This window comes from Pristiophorus japonicus, chromosome 12 (assembly GCF_044704955.1).
Source record: "Pristiophorus japonicus isolate sPriJap1 chromosome 12, sPriJap1.hap1, whole genome shotgun sequence".
NCBI lineage: Eukaryota > Metazoa > Chordata > Chondrichthyes > Pristiophoridae > Pristiophorus > Pristiophorus japonicus.
In genome coordinates this window covers 108,050,440-108,069,611 of record NC_091988.1, presented here as the reverse complement: position 1 = coordinate 108,069,611, position 19,172 = coordinate 108,050,440, and the positions used below count along the sequence as shown (strand labels likewise).

Sequence of the window (19,172 nt, the reverse complement as noted above, 5' to 3'; positions counted from 1 at the left end):
TTAGCTCGCCACTTCCTGGCCTTCAGACCTTTTGTAGGTGTAGAACCGGTACCTCGCCATCAGAACGCTTTTCTTCGGGTTCAAATGCTCTCGGATCAGTGTGCACATATCACCGTACAATTTCTCCGTGGGTTTCGCTGGAGTGAGCAGATTCTTCATGAGGCCATACGTTGGTGCTCTATAGATGGTGAGGAGGATCGCCCTGCATTTGGCAGCACTCTCTTCCCCATCTAGCTCGTTGGCCACGAAGTATTGGTCGAGTCGCTCTACGAAAGTTTCCCAATCATCTCCCTCCGAGAATTTCTCCAGGATGCCCACTGTTCTCTTTATCTTTGGATTCGCTATCTGTATCTCGTTGCCAGTTGTTGTGTATGGAGAAAGAGTCAGACTGAACACTGTGAGCTCAAAGTAAAGTGTGACCTTAGTCTTTTATTGCAGGTCTCCAGAGTACCTCTCCAACCTGTGAAGCTTCCTTAAATACCTGTGCTCCCAAGGGATTATGGGATCCCTTGGGACTCCAGGGGATTATGGGATTCCTTGGGACTCCAGGGGATGAGTCCTCTGGTGGCTGTACAGAGTAAATATAAGTTTACATATATAACAACACTCCCCCCCAAAGTCAATAGTGTAACTATTTACAACCTTCTTGCCCTGGTTGATCGTCTCGGTGTGAAAGTTGATAGTATTGAATCATTTGTTGGGCCCTCGCTGGGCTGCCTGGTGTGTTGGGTCCTTTTCGGAATGGCAGGCAGTGACTAATGGGGTGCCGCAGGGCTCAGTGCTGGGACCCCAGCTATTTCCAATATACATTAATGATTTAGATGAAGGAATTGAGTGTGATATCTCCAAGTTGCAGATGACACTAAGCTGGGTGGTGGTGTGAGCTGTGAGGAGGATGCTAAGAGGCTGCAGGGTGACTTGGACAGGTTAGCTGAGTGGGAAAATGCATGGCAGATGCAGTATAATGTGGATAAATGTGAGGTTATCCACTTTGGGGGCAAAAACACGAAGGCAGAATATTATCTGAATGGTGGCAGATTAGGAAAAGGGGAGGTGCAACGAGACCTGGATGTCATGGTACATCAGTCATTGAAAGTTGGCATGCAAGTACAGCAGGCAGTGAAGAAGGCAAATGGTATGTTGGCCTTCATAACTAGGGGATTTGAGTATAGGAGCAGGGAAGTCTTACTGCAGTCGTACAGGGCCTTGGTGAGGCCTCACCTGGTATATTGTGTTCAGTTTTGGTCTCCTAATCTGAGGAAGGACGTTCTTGCTATTGAGGGAGTGCAGCGAAGGTTTACCAGACTGAATCCCGAGATGGCAGGACTGACATATGAGGAGAGACTGGATTGACTGGGCCTGGAATCACTGGAGTTAAGAAGGATGAGAGGGGATCTCATAGAAACATATACAATTCTGACAGGACTGGACAGGTTAGATGCAGAAACAATGTTCCCGATGTTGGGGAAGTCCAGAACCAGGGGACATAGTCTAAGGATAAGGGGTAAGCCATTTAGGACTGAGATGAGGAGAAACTTCTTCACTCAGAGAGTTGTTAACCTGTGGAATTCCCTACCGTAGTGAGTTGTTTATGCTAGTTCATTGCATATATTCAAGAGGGAGTTAGATATGGCCCTTCCGGCTAAAGGGATCAAGGGGTATGGAGAGAAAGCAGGAAAAGAGTACAGAGGTGAATGATCAACCATGATCTTACTGAATGGTGGTGCATGTTCGAAAGGCCAAATGGTCCACTCCAGCACCGATGTGAAGAGAAAAAGATTAGCGAAGACAAACGTAGGTCCCTTGCAGTCGCACTCAGGTGAATTTATAATGGGAAACAAAGAAATGGCAGACCAATTGAACAAATACTTTGGTTCTGTCTTCATGAAGGAAGACACAAATAACCTTCCCGATGTACTAGGGGACCGAGGGTCGAGTGAGAAGGAGGAACTGAAGGATATCCTTATTAGGCGGGAAATTGTTTTGGAGAAATTGATGGGATTGAAGGCCGATAAATCCCCAGGGCCTGATTGTCTGCATCCCAGAGTACTTAAGGAAGTGGGCCTAGAAATAGTGGATGAATTGGTGATCATTTTCCAACAGTCTATCAACTCTGGATCAGTTCCTATGGACTGGAGGGTAGCTAATGTAACGCCACTTTAAAAAAAAAAGAGGGAGAGAGAAGGCGGGTAATTATAGACCGGTTAGCCTGACATCAGTAGTGGGGAAAATGTTGGAATCAATTATTAAGGATGAAATAGCAGCGCATTTGGAAAGCAGTGACAGGATCGGTCCAAGTCAGCATGGATTTATGAAAGGGAAATCATGCTTGACAAATCTTCTCGAATTTTTTGAGGATGTAACTAGTAGAGTGGACAAGGGAGAACCAGTGATGTGGTGTATTTGGACTTTCAAAAGGCCTTTGACAAGGTCCCACATAAGAGATTGGTATGCAAAATCAAAGCACATGTATTGGGGGTAATGTATCGGCATGGATAGAGAATTGGTTGGCAGACAGGAAGCAGAGAGTTGGGATAAACGGGTTGTTTTCGGAATGGGAGGCAGTGACTAGTGGGGTGCTGCAGGGCTCAATGCTGGGACCCCAGCTCTTTGCAATATACAGTAATGATTTGGATGAAGGAATTGAGTGTAATATCTCCAAGTTTGCAGATGACACTAAGCTGTGAGGAGGATGCTAAGAGGCTGTAGGGTGATTTGGACAGGTTAGGTGAGTGGGCAAATACATGGCAGATGCAGTATAATGTGGATAAATGTGAGGTTATCCACTTTGGTGGCAAAAACACAAAGACAGAATAGTATCTGAATGGCGGCAGATTAGGAAGAGGGAGGTGCAACCTGACCTGGGTGTCATGGTTCATCAGTCATTGAAAGTTGACATGCAGCTACAGCAGGCGGTGAAGAAGACAAATGGCATGTTGGCCTTCATAGCTAAGGGATTTGAGTATAGGAGCAGGGAGGTCTTACTGCAATTGTACAGGGCATTGGTGAGGCCTCACCTGGAATATTGTGTTCAGTTTTGGTCTCCTAATCTGAGGAAGGATGTTCTTACTATTGAGGGAGTGCAGCAAAGGTTCACCCGACTGATTCCAGAGATGGCTGGACTGACATGTGAGGAGAGACTGGAACAACTGGGACTTTATACACTGGAGTTTAGAAGGATGAGAGGGGATCTCATAGAAACATATAAGATTCTGATGGGACGGGACAGGTTAGATGCGGGAAGAATATTCCCGATGTTGGGGAAGTCCAGAACCAGTGGACACAGTCTTAGGATATGGGGTAGGCCATTTAGGACTGAGATGAGGAGAACCTTCTTCACTCAGAATTGTTAACCTGTGGAATTCCCTGCCACAGGGAGTTGTTGATGCCAGTTCATTGGATATATTCAAGAGGGAGGTAGATATGGCCCTTACGGCTAAAGGATCAAGGGGTATAGAGAGAAAGCAGGAAAGGGGTACTGAGGTGAATGATCAGCCATGATCTTATTGAATGGTGATGCAGGCTCGAAGGGCCGAATGGCCTACCCCTTCACCTGTTTTCTATGTTTCTATGAATCTCACTTGTTTACTCAACCTGACGTCTGTCATACGCCTCTTTTTGCTGCTTCATACTCTCTCTTTCATCATCTAGGTAGCTCTGGCTTTCGTTGCCCTACTTTAGACAGATATTTGAGCGATAAGGGAGTAAAGGGTTATGGGGAGCAGGCAGGGAAGTTGAGCTGAGTCCATGATCAGATCAGCCATGATCTTATTGAATGGCAGAGCAGGCTCGAGGGGCAAAATGGCCGACTCCTGCTTTTCTTTTACTTTTGTTATGTTTCCCCCTCGTGGGAAAGTACCTCGAGTATATCGGAACCATCACCCCTATAAAGGCAGCCAATCTTTCGTTCCACTTTACCTAGGCCAGATCTGTTCTGAACCCACTGAAATTTGCCTTCCTCCAATTACGCATTTTTACCTGCCTGTCCTTTTCCATAGCTAATCTAAACCTTATAATACTGTATAGGGCTGGACTTTCGGCTGTTTGCGTTTTTGGCTGTTTGCAGGCACAATTTGTGGCGGATTCAAAGATTTTGTGCCGGGTTAACGTTAGCACAACTTTCGCCAAATGAAAGTTCATGAGCATTCGCGCTAACTCTGGCGTTGCACCACACAATTTTTGCACCAGAGCCAAGTTCCAACGCTAAATAAATTGGCCGTTCTGCGCATGCGCAATTTCTTTTTCTTCCCGTGCTTCTGATGTGCTGTCCGATCACAGACACTAATGCAGGGCATGGCCACGGCCACATGCACGCAGTACACCCGGGGCTGAATCAGCCATTCTACATTTGGATTTTGATAATGGAGGACGACAATTCCAGACAGCGTGCTAAGCGATTCAGCCACAAGGTTAATGAAGCTTGAGTGGGGGCTGTGGAAAGAACATGGCAGGAGTTGCATCTTCGGGGTGGATCTAGACCACTGCCATCAATATTCAAGTGCATCACTGACGAGGTCTCTGCCTCAGACACTGTAGTCAGCAGTGGCACACAGTGCCGAGAGAACCTCAGGTGATCTTTCGAGGGTGGTCAGAGTGGGTACCATTTTAATTGATGCACTCCTTCATTACTTCAATTATAAATCTGACACACTATTTGTTCTCATGCTGTTGCTGTCTCTCAGCACTCTGTGGGTTGCCTCCTAAAATGCATGACACATAGGCAGGCTTAGTTTAACACCCTATTTGCCATGAGTGATCTTTACACATTATTAAGATTGCTTTCTGAGATCTCATAAGATGTCTCCGCACTTCAATGTCCTCCTAATGAACAAAGTGCAACTTCCAAGGCCATTAAACAGAGGACTCTATTACATACACCGTATGGCATAAGTGCTTTGGTGGCTATCTATGCCACAAGAGCGGATGGACCCTCTTGTAAGCATTCCCATTTTCATCTTTGCAGGCAAAGAAGTTACACAATTGGTGGAAGCAGGTGTGGACAGGTGGTGGTCCGTCTCAGACCCTGCCACTCACTGACATCAAGGAGCGAGTGACAGGCCTCATCGGTGTCTCAGGTCGGGCAGTTGTCACTGGGGACACTGATCCCCACTCGGAAACTGAGAGTACGTCCTGTACACTCCCTGGGTTGGGTTAGGGCAATGTGATGCACTCTCTGTGGACTGGGGTTGGAGCAATGTCCTGGACTAGATATAATGGAGTAGCGGCGGTCCTTCAAATGAGCCTGTGCTATGTGACCTTCCTCACGTCACCCTGTCCCCTCCCCTGTTGCTAACCTCTCATCTGTTCCCTGAAGAGAACACTCCACATCAGGCCATGGTGTGGAGGAGGAGTTTACCAATCAGCTGGCTCCGGGACAGCTGCAATCCATCCGTTTTACCATCAGCACTCAGCTCCTCTGGGGACGACATGACGTTCTCAGGGTTTGAGGAATCCGGGGCTCCTAGGACCAGTGGCGTGCATCAACGCAGTTCTGGGGTCGAATCCCGTATGTTATTTCTCCGGAGGGGTGAGATGACAAAGTCGGTCTGCTGACAGATAGGCAGACGCTGAGCTGGACATGGTGGGAATGTCCAGGGAGAGCATCCAGGTCACCCGTCAGCTCCTTGATGTCTTGGGTAGGATTCCCGCAAGCATCGAGAGTCTCACTGCGACCATTACGGAGGTAAGGTCACAAATTGTCGGTGCGAGCCGAGAAACCTGCGAGACCATCACTGCCCACACAAGGCTGGTAGCATCCAGCAATGATACTGGAATCCCGGAGATTGTGGCGCGAAGCCTTGCGAAATATGGCGCATCACAGGCACAAGCTCTGCTTCAGCTTGGGCAGGTGATGCAGTCCATAAACGCTCCCGCCATACTCTCTGCATTCCCCTCTGTCACACCCAGATCCCAACCACCTGTGATTGTCAACGCCGATGAAGAGACTCGCCAGTCATAAGCCGGGCCTTCCACGCCACGAGCTGCTCCAGTGTATCCCGAGGCGGCATCCCCATTGTCTCTCTCCCCCCCCCCACCACCAACACAGCAGAGACTGGCAGCCTTGCTGCACACCATCTCGGTACCACTTGGGTTAGGAGCAGCAGGTAAGGGAGAGGGATAAGGGGAAGGTTGGCAAAAGCTGGTGGTAAAGGATAGTGGGGCAGGGGTTGCTGGATTGTGTTGCTGATGCTCGATGCATCCTATGTTTGATGTTGTATGACGATGCTCTGGATTGTGTTGTTGATGCTGGATTCAGTTCATTTGTTATTTTAAAGTTTCACAATTAAGTTTACAAAGTTGACAAAGTTTACAATGCTTAATAAATTATTTTGTTCACCTTAACCATTCCTGTGTAGTGTCGCATTTGCAGAATAAGAGTGGGAAGAGTCAACATGGTGGGATAGAGTGGCCAGACAACGGTGGATAATTATGAGCTGCCGATATCAGGCTTTTGCAGCAGCAAAATCTCCATGATGCCTCCCCTGTGGTTGTGCTGGTGGTGGCATGGGTTCCACGCCAGGTTCCTCTTCCTCCTCCTCCTCCACACGATGGCCTGAAGTCGAGTGTTCTCGTGCAGCGATGCATGACGATTTCTGTCATCCAAATGGTCAAAACAGCGGCGGGCGGTAAAATGGCCTACTCCTGCTCCTATTTCTTATGTTCTTAATCAAACTATAGTAACAATACTGAAAGAAGGTTAAGTGAATCCATCCACAGTCACATTAATGAGACGTTAATTAGTGATAAGATCAGCACATCACAGATCTCCCATCTGTTGTGGTGAACGGTATTTGTAAAATTAGGACCAGTGAGATTCTGTGCAGCTTCTGGTTCATTGGCAGGAGTCACTCAGTTTGGTCAAGTGGAGCTAGATCAGCTACCTTCCCATCTCAGGAACAATCCCGGACTCTATCGAGCTGTTTAACATACGAGCAAGGGGCTCACAGAGCACTCGTCACATCTCTCTAAATACCCTTGGGTGAATATCACCTGGACGTGGAGTGCTTCGAGATTAACTCGCACAGCAACTTTTCCATCAGTGCAGAAATGAGAAAGACCAAAGTGCCGTTTGCCCCTCTCAGTGTGGCCCTGAAGGACCGTGTCCAGCAGAAGTTCTGTTCCACCCCCCCCCCCCCTCCCCCCGCCGTACGATCCTCCCTCAGATTGTCCTCGCTGAGCTCCAGCCAGGTGATGCTAAACACTCAGGGGGTGGGGAAAACAAAAATATACAACATTGTGTTGAAAGCCATGATAATATTCTGGATATATGTCAAATATATTAATAACCTTATAACTGGGCTGGAGTTTATCAGCAGAAACAAACCACAACAGTCAGTGTGAACATGGATGTGACTAGCAGCAACAATAACAGCTGAATCCAACGCCTGCACTCACTTGTATAAGATTTGGATCATTCATCACAGACACCCAAAGGGTCTTAGGAGTTTTAAGGTACTTTATTAAAGAGCTACAGTTTAAAGCATAATCCGATATTCCATGTGGTTAAGATAAGTATAATAGACATACAACCCGTGTCAGTAGAGCGATCTACGATCCCGAAGCACAATTGTGGAAGAAAATGATCTAAGCCCTATTTTTAAGGAAAGGGTTAAGTTCACTTCTTGCTGAGTTAATTAAATTAGTGGAGCTAGAAAAGAAAACACCCAAACCTCTCAGATCTTGAAACAAAGAATGTTGCAAATACATGACTATCTAGTGTTTACATGAGTTTCCAGATACCCTGCTTATCAGAATACGGACAGGGAGAAACTATGCAAGGACAAGATAAAAGTCTGCCTCCTGAAATGACCTTTGTATTTACAGGATGTATGATTAATGCTCATATGAGGTGTTTTAGATAAAGTTCCTGCTTTGATTGCATTTACAGAATGTATGATTAATGTTCATGTGTGATGTGTTTTAGATAAAGTTCCTGTTTTGACTTTATAAATATGGAGTGGGTTTGTTTGTAAAACTCAGAGTTTTGCCTCAGTGCGGACTGAGAGGACTCTCCGAGATATCTTGTTAGAAAATAAAATTCTCTCGAAGTGAGACTCTGAAAGTCTCCACCTGAGTTAATTTAAGCTAAAATTTCCTCGAGATTCTGGCGTAGTCGGCAGGATCTCTAAAAAACGAGATCCGAAAGAACTAAATTTAACTTTTAAAAAGAAAAGAGGAATTTTAAGGACCTTCCTAGCCAAAAGGAGGAAGGTGCCTAGGCCGTCCTAGCTAGAAGGGGGACGAGCCGCCGAGATCCCCGGGGGGTGAGGCATTTAAGGTAGCTACCGTAAAGAAGCTAAAGTAACAAAAAGGCAAAAGGAGACCCCGAGCTGAGCGGGAGAGAGAACACCAGTGAGCGCTTTGTAAATTATTGTATATTTTGTAGGAGTGTCCCAACTCTCATTTCAGAAAAGATCGCGAGACATTGCACCCGGAAGAATGGGAAACGGCTCTAGTCGAGCAGGGCGCTCGCACCCAGCTCCTAGAAAAGGAAAGAAAGACGACCTCTCGACTGAAAGAATGAAAGTACATCCTAAGACCAAGAAAAGAATCCGTAAGGTAGTAAAGCAACGAGAGAAGGTAGGAGATCCCATTGTGCCGCCCGGCTCGCCGGCAGACACTGTAATTAAGGAAACAGGAGATGACAGATATGCGGTAACGTTTAGCAGCGATTTGTACGGTTGGTCTGATGAGGATTGGCCATATGGAGGAAGTTTTAAGTTATCTTTGATTGAGGAATGGAGAAAAACAACCAAGGAAGGAGGGGGAGACCCTACTTGGGATAGGGACGATATGGAAAACTGTTTTAAAAAATGGACAGAGCTTGCTAAAAGGCACCAACCCCCTAAGATCAGAAGAAAAGGAAAAAAGGGAAAATGAAAAACCTCCCTCTTATAGTCCTCTGGGCCTTCCTATCCCCTCAGCACCAGCAGTAGGACTCTATCCCCACATAGAACCCCCAAAACAAGATAGTTGGCAGGAAATTATAGAAATAATCACTGCCCATAGAAATCAAGTTCCGAGGGAACTAGCAGCCCCTCCGGATCAGCCATCTAATGGAGGAGCCGGTGGATGAGATCCGGGAGCATCAGGATCAGGGGAAGCCTAAGCAGGAGAGGGGGGGTAGCAAACCAGGACACAGGGAAAAGAGGTCCTCACCAAACAAGGTGACAAACGGCAAAAGAAGCAGCCGACTCTACCGTCCACCAAAATCCTAGGGTAATGATAGGAACTACAGCAGTTCTGAAACCCTGGTCCCCTGGAGAAGCCAGAGATATGATCTCAGCCGCCCCAAATCCGGTAAAGAAACCAATAGCATTTCACAACTGGCTTGAGCAAACGTGTACAATTTACAATCCACTCCCAGGAGATGTTAAATTATTATTGCAAGTGGCCTATGGTTCTTCCTGGCAGGGAGTAAAAGATATGTTCCCCATCCCACTAGGGAAAATGGAGACTGGAGAGTTAATGATGACTTGCTGGATAACGGCAATGAGTCATTAACCCATTGGCTGAAACACCGAGGAAAGAACGCAATTCTGCAAGGGGCTAAAAGGCATGGGGATATAGGGGAAGTCACCCGCTGCTTGCAGAAAGCAGAAGAATCAATGATAGATTTTGCAGGCAGATGGAAAAACAGTTGGGACGAACATGCAGGAATACCGATGGATCAAAATGAACCTTTGGCAGCACAAACCTTGATAAATTGTATGTTGCCACAACAAGCCAGAACATACAAGATAATGGTTTTGGACTGGCAAGGAAAAGATTGGAAAGAGACAATTACAGTACTGGCCAATACAGATAGGGAGGGACTATTCAACTATAAAGACAAGTTAATAATGAGACTTTGATAGTCTCTAAAACAACACCTCTCCCTTTATTAGGAAGACAGACTTTGTGCAAACTAGGAGCCACAATTTATTACACAAAGGAAGGGATGTTCATGGAGTTCCCTCCAAATAAAATCCATCAGTTCTTTAATGGGATTGAAGAGGAGAAAAGGGAGGGTAACAAAGAAAAGGCTGCCCTCTATTGTTGGCAATTGAATGGTAACTTCTACTCCCCTTTGATACATGAAGTTACACAAAATTTAAAAGCTAAAATCGACCCTAATACTGAAGAATTGATGTATATAATTTTGACAAGCTTTGAGACAGTTCAGCTTCACTGTACAGCCTGGTACACTCGACAAAAAGCTGAAACTTACCAGTGTCTGGTACAATCCTTTTTTAAAAAAAAAGAATAGTAGAAGCTTCGCCCCGCATTTATTTTGGACCAGAAGGATCTGACATTGGCTGTAAAACCGCCAGCGAAACCTAAAGATATGGGTCCGATAATTGTAGGAATAGAAAAAGAAAAACAGCAACAAGGCTATCAACCTTGGGCAGTAATAAAATTGCAAAATGCGGAGATAGAATTTATCACCCACAACAGGGGGATTCTCCAGTGGAAAGGTAAAAGTCATGCCTCCACTTTTGAAAAACAGCAACCCCCGGAACAACCAAGCCCTAAGCTGCCAATGGCATTGAATCAAGTATCTTCTGAACTTTGGGCAAAGCATAAGAATCATGTTGGGCAAGTACATTCTGCAGTACCCCATCGGGTACAATTGATAAAGAACGCCGTGTTACCAAGCATTAGGCAGTACAGACTGCCTCCAGAGGCAGAAAATGGGATAGAGCCAGTCATTTCTGCATTGTTGGAACAAGGAGTTTTAGAAAAGACACAGAGCCCGGGTAACACTCCGATACTGCCCATAACAAAGGTTAATAGGCCGAATGAGTGGAGATTTGTGCAAGATCTGAGAGCTATTAATAAGATAGTAGTCCCTATCACCCCTGTGGTACCGGACACCAACATTATACTATCTGCTATCCCACCAACAGCAACTGTCTTTACTGTGGTAGATCTGTGTTCAGCCTTTTTCTCCATCCCATTAAATCAAGAGAGTCAGTATCTGTTTGCTTTCACCTACAAGAAACAGCAGTACACATGGACCAGGTTGCCCCAAGGATACACCGAAAGCCCCGCAGTATATGCAGCAGCAGTAAAAAGAGACCTCGAAGATTGTTCATTATCGGACCAGTCTGTGCTGTTGCAGTATGCGGACGATTTGCTTGTGGCTTCTAGCCACGGATACAGGTGCATGCAAGATTCCCTAAAACTGTTACAGCACCTATGTGAAAGAGGGCACCGAGTGTCGTTACAAAAGTTACAATTTTGTCAGACTCAAGTCCAGTACCTGGGTTTTCACATATCTCAAGGGCAGAGGCAGCTAGGACCAGAAAGAATTCAGACAATACAAAGTGCCACCATACCGAAGACAAAGAAGGATATCTTGTCATTTTTAGGGATGGTTGGGTACTGTAGACAATGGATCCCTGATTATCGAGAATGGGATGCGGTCCTAAGATCAGCTGCCCTAAATGATGCCCCACCCAAGGTGGAGTGGACCCCAGAGAGAGACGAGGCATTTAAACAGTTAAAGAAAGCCATTACTAATACTCCGGCGTTGGGACTTCCGAATTATGGTAAACCTTTTCAGATGTATGTGAATGAGAAAGAAGGATTTGCAACAGCAGTACTAACCCAAGAACATGGTGGGGGAAATAGACCAGTTGCTTATTATTCGGTTTTGCTGCCACCAGTAGTAAGGGAATGCCAGCGTGTCTACGTGCTGTAGCTGCTGCTGCGGTCATGGTGGAGAAGTCGGTACCTATTGTTTTGGACTATCCATGTACTGTCATTACAGCCCATGCTGTGTTGTTACTTTTGAATTCAGCTGCCACACAACACGTTACAGCGTCTAGAAGAACAGGTTATGAAGTATTACTGCTGTCACACCCTAACTATACCTTTCGACGTGCACCGGTAGTAAACCCAGCCACCTTTCTTCCTACTAGAGAAGTAGAGGATCCAGACCAGCAAGATTGTCTGTTAACAGTGGAAATAGCCACCTTACCAAGACCCGATCTGCTCTCAGAGCCAATGGATAATCCTGATCTTATTCTCTATACGGATGGATCATCGGATGATTTGCTTTTGGCAGGCTATGCTATTGTAAACCCCCACGAAACTGTTGAAGCATTCGCCCTGCCTTCCGGAACCTCGGCTCAGGCTGCTGAATTGTTTGCCCTCACTAGAGCTTGTATAATAGCTAAAGATCAAACTGCTAATATCTATACTGATTCTAGATATGCATTCGGTGTGGTCCATGATTTTGGACAACTGTGGAAAAACAGAGGCTTTATCACCTCTGGTGGAAAGCATATTAAGCACTCTCAACTGGTGCTTAATCTATTAGATGCCATTCAGTTGCCAAGTAAGGTAGCCGTTATCAAATGTACAGCTCACACAACCGGTGAGGATGAAGTATCAGTAGGAAATAGGAGGGCTGACGAAGCAGCCAAACAGGCCGCTTCGGCGCAAGTAGATTGCCTTCAAGCAGTCGCAGTCCCCCCTCCACAGATACTCGACATCCAACAACTTAAAACAGCTCAACAAGTTACTATACAAGAAAAAAGAACTTGGGAAAACCAGGGTTGTTTTCTCAAAAACGACATTTGGTGTCACCCTGATGGGTGAACTGTTTGCCCTAGATCTCTATTTTTGCCCCTGTCTCGCCTAGCACACGGTCAGGCTCACATGGGCAAAGGAGGGATGATACATGCTATTAATACACAGTGGTATGCACCAGGAATAACAGTAGTAATTGAGAAAGTTGCTAGAACATGCCAAATTTGTCAACAAAATAACAGAGGTAAAACACCTGCCGAATATGATCATCTACCCCAGCCAAGTATGCCCTTTGAGAATTTGCAAATTGATTTTGTCCACATGCCTCCAGTATCAGGTCTTAAGTACCTATTAGTCATAGTAGATATGTTCACAAGGTGGATAGAAGCGTACGCCACTAGGAGAGACGATGCCCGAACAGTAGTAAAAATTCTATTTAAAGAAATAGTACCAAAATATGGGATACCTATGGGAATCAACAGTGACGGGGGAACACACTTCAAAGGAAAAATAGTGCAAAATCTTGCAGAAGCATTAGGTTTCCAGTGGAAGTTACATATACCATATCAACCACAGTCCTCGGAAATGGTAGAGAGAGTAAATGGGATAATAAAATCTACCCTCACCAAGGTATGTCAGGAGACAGGACTAAAGTGGCCAGATGCCTTACCATTGGTACTGTATACAATTAGAGACCAAAAAAAACCGAAACACTGGTTTGACACCACATGAAGCCTTGTTGGGAAGACCCATGCCTACCGGCGTAAAACCACCACTGGTGGCTGAAAAAATAGCATTAATTTGGAATTATGAAAAATCACTAAAGTATGCTCAAGCCATGTGTGAAATAGCGAGGAGTGTGCACGAACAAATAAAGCAGACACAGGTGCCCCCGTCAGAAGGAAATATGCACCCTTTCAGGCCTGGAGATCAAGTGTTAGTAAAAACATTAAAGAATCCTTTTCTCCTAGGTGGAAAGGACCGTATCAGATAATTCTTACAAATCGAACCGCTTTGAAGTTGGAAAAGCACCCAAACTGGGTGCATGCAACCCGCTGTAAATATTATTTCCCCGACGAATTACAGCCGAAAGAAAAGGCATTGAACCAGGACGAGCTACGGTTGCCCGACTAAGAAAACAGCCATCTTCTCGCTGAAGAACTGGACCTGCTCTTATTTTGTGTTCACTCATTGTGTATTTTGGACTTAAAAGTATCTATAGTTACCCAAAAGTCCAGGGACGAATGTCAGAACTCATTTGTATGCCAGTTTGGGCCTTTATTATTTGGGTTACTGTTACTATCGTGCTTGCGTGTTGTTATTGTAACGAATTAGTTCAAGAGTGTTATAGAAGTAAACAGAAAAGGGAAGATGAGGCGGAACTCTTGGATAAACTATAAGTGGACATTGGGCGTTCTGATCATTTTAGCAGTGAGAGCCAGACAGGAAGAAGAATTACTTGAAGAAGGAAAAGTATGGAAGGGAGATTATGGAGTGGGGGAAAAGAGATAAGGCAAGGCAGCAAGATAACTTTACATACTCAGAAGAAAAAAAAAGAACTTATACCTTTGGGCAATGGCAAAATGTAGAAAAATATCTGTCTGTGCACAAGATTGAACCCCTACCCCCTGTAATTAATTTGACCAGACTGCACAATTTGATAAGTAATGACAAGCAAAACGAGGCAGAGACATCCACCAATTTAGAGTCGAAATGAGTTACAAGAAGGGGCAACTAGTAAGAATCGCAGATGAAGTCACCTCTTTGACAGTACACCACTGGTGGGATGTGTTTTTCGGATGGTCCCCAAAAGCTTCAGCAGTACTGAAGCTAGCTGTACACCCCATAATAATCGTGGGTGTAGTGATGCTTACATTATTAATAATCATTTGTGGAATATGGATAAAGTTGAAAAAATTAATTAGTCAAGTAATGAGCCTGGTATCCCAAGTAGAAAGGAAAAGTGTGTCCATAAAAGGAAGGTTAAATTGCAGAGGGAAAAGTAGATGATTACAATGAAGAGGAATGTCTTAAAATGCGACCCTACCCTGAGGGGTATGAACCCCCTTTTGAACAAGAAAAGAATATATAAGAAACTGTGTTGATCTAGTAAAAGATCAACAAGGAGGGAATTGTGGAAGAAAATGATCTAAGCCCTATTTTTAAGGAAAGGGTTAAGTTCACTTCTTGCTGAGTTAATTAAATTAGTGGAGCTAGAAAAAAAAACACCCAAACCTCTCAGATCTTGGAACAAAGCATGTTGCAAATACATGACTATCTAGTGTTTACATGAGTTTCCAGATACCCTGCTTATCGGAATACGGACAGGGAGAAACTATGCAAGGACAAGATAAAAGTCTGTCTCCTGAAATGACATTTGTATTTACAGGATGTATGATTAATGCTCATATGAGGTGTTTTAGATAAAGTTCCTGCTTTGATTGCATTTACAGAATGTATGATTAATGTTCATGTGTGGTGTGTTTTAGATAAAGTTCCTGTTTTGACTGTATAAATATAGAGCGGGTTTGCTTGTAAAACTCAGAGTTTTGCCTCAGTGCGGACTGAGCGGACTCGTCAAGATATCTTGTTAGAAAATAAAATTTTCTCGAAGTGCAACTCTGAAAGTCTCCGCCTGAGTTAATTTAAGCTAAAATTTCCTTGACAACAGACAGACAGACTGTTAGATGCCCAATGAGACAGCGCGGAGGTCTCAGGTCAGAAAATCTCTGCAGCCTGCAGCAACAGTCACTTCTCCTGGTCTGTCTCTCGAGCTGTTGGAGATGCTAGGTTATTAACCAGCATCGATTCATCCGAGGCTAAACTTGATCAGGTGTTGGCCAGCATTGATTTCCACCCCGAGGAAATCTTCACCCCTTACGTGAACTATTTCACGTTCAGTCCTCTTTTTATACTTTATCGCGGTGGGCTGGTGATTACCTGGTGTCAATCATTTGTCTCTCATCGATAATCAAATTGAGAAATGTGATTCACCGTCGATGCTCTAACTGAAAAATATTATGCATTTCTCATGGTCCCTTCCTGGCCGAGCTGACAAGGCCTTTTCTCATCTTTCTGGGAAATGTCTTATGTTTCTTTAAGGACATTTTATGACTTGTGGCTCCATATTGTTTAGTTTTTAGGTCTTGGAGGAGTTTCTTATTTATTCTACCATTCTGTGCTGTCTTGTATTTTGCGACTTTATCACTCTCCATGCCCTGGCCTCAGCCATTTGTCTTTGCTGCTTGTTATCTGTCCTCACGGACATTCCTGCCATTTGTTCCTAGCTGCATTTCTTCAGTTTATTATCCTTCTCTGTTCCTTAAGAATTAAAACCCCATTTTTGGATCCAATAGCTATTTCCTACACTTGTGAACTCGCTGATGTCTCAGAAGGTGGGATGAATTAGTGAATCCCTTCCCGCACACGGAGCAGGTGAACGGTCGCTCCCCAGTGTGAACTCGCTGGTGTCTCAGAAGGTCAGATGACTGAGTGAATCCCTTCCCACACACGGAGCAGCTGAACGCCCTCTCCCCAGAGTGAACACGTTGGTGTCTCAAAAGGTCGGATGACTGAGTGAATCCCTTTCCACACACAGAGCAGATGAACGGCCTCTCCCCAGTGTGAACTCGCTGGTGTTTTAGCAGATCCTTTTTGCTTATTAATCTCTTTTCACAGTCAGGACATTTAAAAGGTCTCTCGGTGTGAACTCGCTGGTGTGTCAGCAGGTGGGATGATTGAATAAATCCCTTCCCACACACTGAGCAGGTGAACGGCCTCTCCCCAGTGTGAGTGCGCTGGTGTCTCAGCAGATTCCTTTTGCTCATTAATCTCTTCTTACAGTCAAAACATTTAAAAGGTCCCTTATCAGCATGAACATGCTGGTGCCTCAGAAGGTCAGATGACTGAGCAAATCCCTTCCCACACACGGAGCAGGTGAACGGCTTCTCCCCAGTGTGAACTCGCTGGTGTACAGTGAGCTCAGATGACCGCCTGAACCCAGTCCCGCAGCGAGAGCACCTGAACGATTTCTCCCCGGTGTGAACACGTTGATGGCACGTCAGTTCCCCGGAACTTTTATAGCATTTCCCACAGTCCGGGCATTTAAAAGGTCTCTCGTCAGTGTGAACTCGTTGATGTCTCAGCAGGTGAGATGAACAAGTGAATCCCTTGCCACACACAGAGCAGGAGAATGGCCTCTCCCCAGTGTGAACTCGCTGGTGTTTCAGAAGGTCAGATGAGTGAGTGAATGCCTTCCCACAGTCAGAGCAGGTGAACGGTCTCTCCCCGGTGTGACTGCGCTTGTGTCTCTCCAGGTTGGATGATCGACTGAAGCCTCGTCCACACAGAGAGCATGTGTACCATTTCTCCCCGCTGTGAATAGTGCTTTCTGCTTCCATGTTTCAAGACCGATGATATTCAGGTCTGATGAATCAAGCGACTCTGTCAGATGTTGATGTGATGTTTGGTTTAAGTTTCCCGTCTGCAAATCTTCTCCTTCTAACGCCCTGTAAAATGAATTTAAAACATGTAAAAAAGTGTGTGAGAGAACCCACATAAAAAGGCAGGTTATGAAATGGAGTTGAGTGAATCTGGTCATTTGCAGGGCCAGCACTAGAAAAAGGTGATCCTGAAAGCTGCAAGATTGTTGTAAAAACCCAATTGGTTCATTAATGTCCTTCAGGGAAGGAATCTGCCACCTGGTCTGGGCCTACACAATATTTTCACCTCTATGGGAGGAGACGAAGTAGAGGGACTTTAGCCATTTGCAACTTGACCATAACTGACAGAATCTCCAAAACTCACTACCTCCACCACCTAGAAGGACCAGGGCATCGGGTGCATGGGAAATCTGTCACCTCCAAGTTCCCCCCCAAGCCACACACCATCCTGACGTGTACATATAATCGCCATTTCTACATCATCGCTGAGTGAACAACCTGGAACTATCTCCCGAAGAGCATTGTGGGAATACTTGGGATTGGCGATATATGTTGGCCTTGCCAGCGACACCACATCCCCAAGAATGAATTGAAACAAAGCTGTATATTTAAAATTGATAAAAGCTTCTAATGAAATACTTTTCAGAAAACACTTTTATCTCCCCTAGAACTTACCTCTGTCGACAGTCTCACATTGATAACTGTTGGTACCACTGGGCTCAGCAGTAGTGGGGGTGAAACCCAGCAGCTTCTGTTCCATCTCCACTGCAGCTCAAACTGATGCAACAAACAGACCCAGACAGGTCAGGGACCGACTTCCGCATCCAGCGCCCACCACGATGCAAAACAGCTCTGAATTGTTCCTTCTGTGTTTCCGGACTCCGTTCTATGAGCAACACGGGCAATCAAACAACAGAAAATTACTGCGGATGCTGGAAATCTGACATTTTTACACCACTTTTCAGGCTTGTAACTGGTTAAAGGTCTTTCCACAGTCAGTGCACTGGAACACTCTCACTCGGGTGTGTGTGTCTCGGGCCTTCTCCAGTCACACTGATGTTTGAAATCTTTCCCCACAGACAGAACAGACAAACATTTCTCCTTCCACATTGAAAGGCCGCTGATATTGGGTCCCTGCTGAATGGAGTGTGTGTGATGTGAAGGCTGTGAGTTTGCGGCCTGTAAATGCTGCCCCCCTTCTCTCACAGCCTGGAAAGAGTTGACAAAAGCCCTGACTGTGAGCCCAGGATAAAAACTCACAACATTCTCTCTTCCTGGTTCCTGGGCCAGGGAAAGGCCGCGCATGCGCCCTGCTGCACCAGCAAGATGGCGGCCGCTCCCCGGGCCTGTCACCGGGAGAAAGCCCCGCAGTTGCCCCTCCCCCGGGGGCCCCACTCGGGGCAAAGGCCGGAGGCCCACAGCGGGTGTGTGTGAAGCGGATAATGCGGATGTTTGCTGTGGGGCCTGGGCCGCACTCGGTGTGTGTGAAGCCCGCGTCCCCCCGGGGTTTATTAACTCGCTCCCTCCGCCCATCCCTCACCCACGGCCCCACCCCTCCGCGCATGCTCAGCTCACACTGCCCGGGTGACTGACGGCAGATCCCTACCAATAGGGAGAGCGGGGGCGGGGCTGGAGGACCGAGCGGGCGGTTGGTCCTCCAACCAATCGGAGTGTGTGTGGGCGGGGCTGAGCCCGGCTCTTCCTCACTGTCTGAGCATGCGCGGGCGACGGAGACAGACTTCGGTAGGACAGGCGGCTCCGGGAGATTGTGGGCGGTGGGGAGGAACTGGACCGGCAGGTGGGCCGGGAATCTTTATAAACACCCGGTGTCGGCCTCAGGACCTGTGTTTGTCCCGCGGGGACAGGCCCGGCCGTCATCTTGGACAGGGCGGGGTCACGGCGTATGCGCTGTCTTGTTGCTGGAACAAAGAGTGGGCGGGGCTTCAGGGTGTCTGTTCCCAACCGGGTCCCAGCGTCCGGGAGATGGAGCACTCTGGGCAAAAGGTTATTGGTCCCCTCCACCCACTCCCAGGCCGCAGGTGATGTTTGCGGCCTAGAGGGGTCCATGGGCCATGTAGATATTCAGTGTGAGAGGTTGCAGCCCCTGGATAGTTACCTGAAGGGCCTGCTCCTCAACTCCTGGTTACACTTAAGCCCCTCGTTCCTAATCTTTCACCACCCGGAGCCGAGCGGGGTGGGTAAGACGGAGGA

At 46.3% G+C, this 19,172-nt stretch overlaps 1 pseudogene; it reads right to left on the bottom strand.

Moving 5' to 3' along the window:
* The window catches only part of LOC139277418 (zinc finger protein 271-like), an 84,813-nt pseudogene extending 66,329 nt beyond the window's left edge, over window positions 1–18,484 (bottom strand).
* Between the last annotated feature and the right edge of the window lie 688 nt (window positions 18,485–19,172).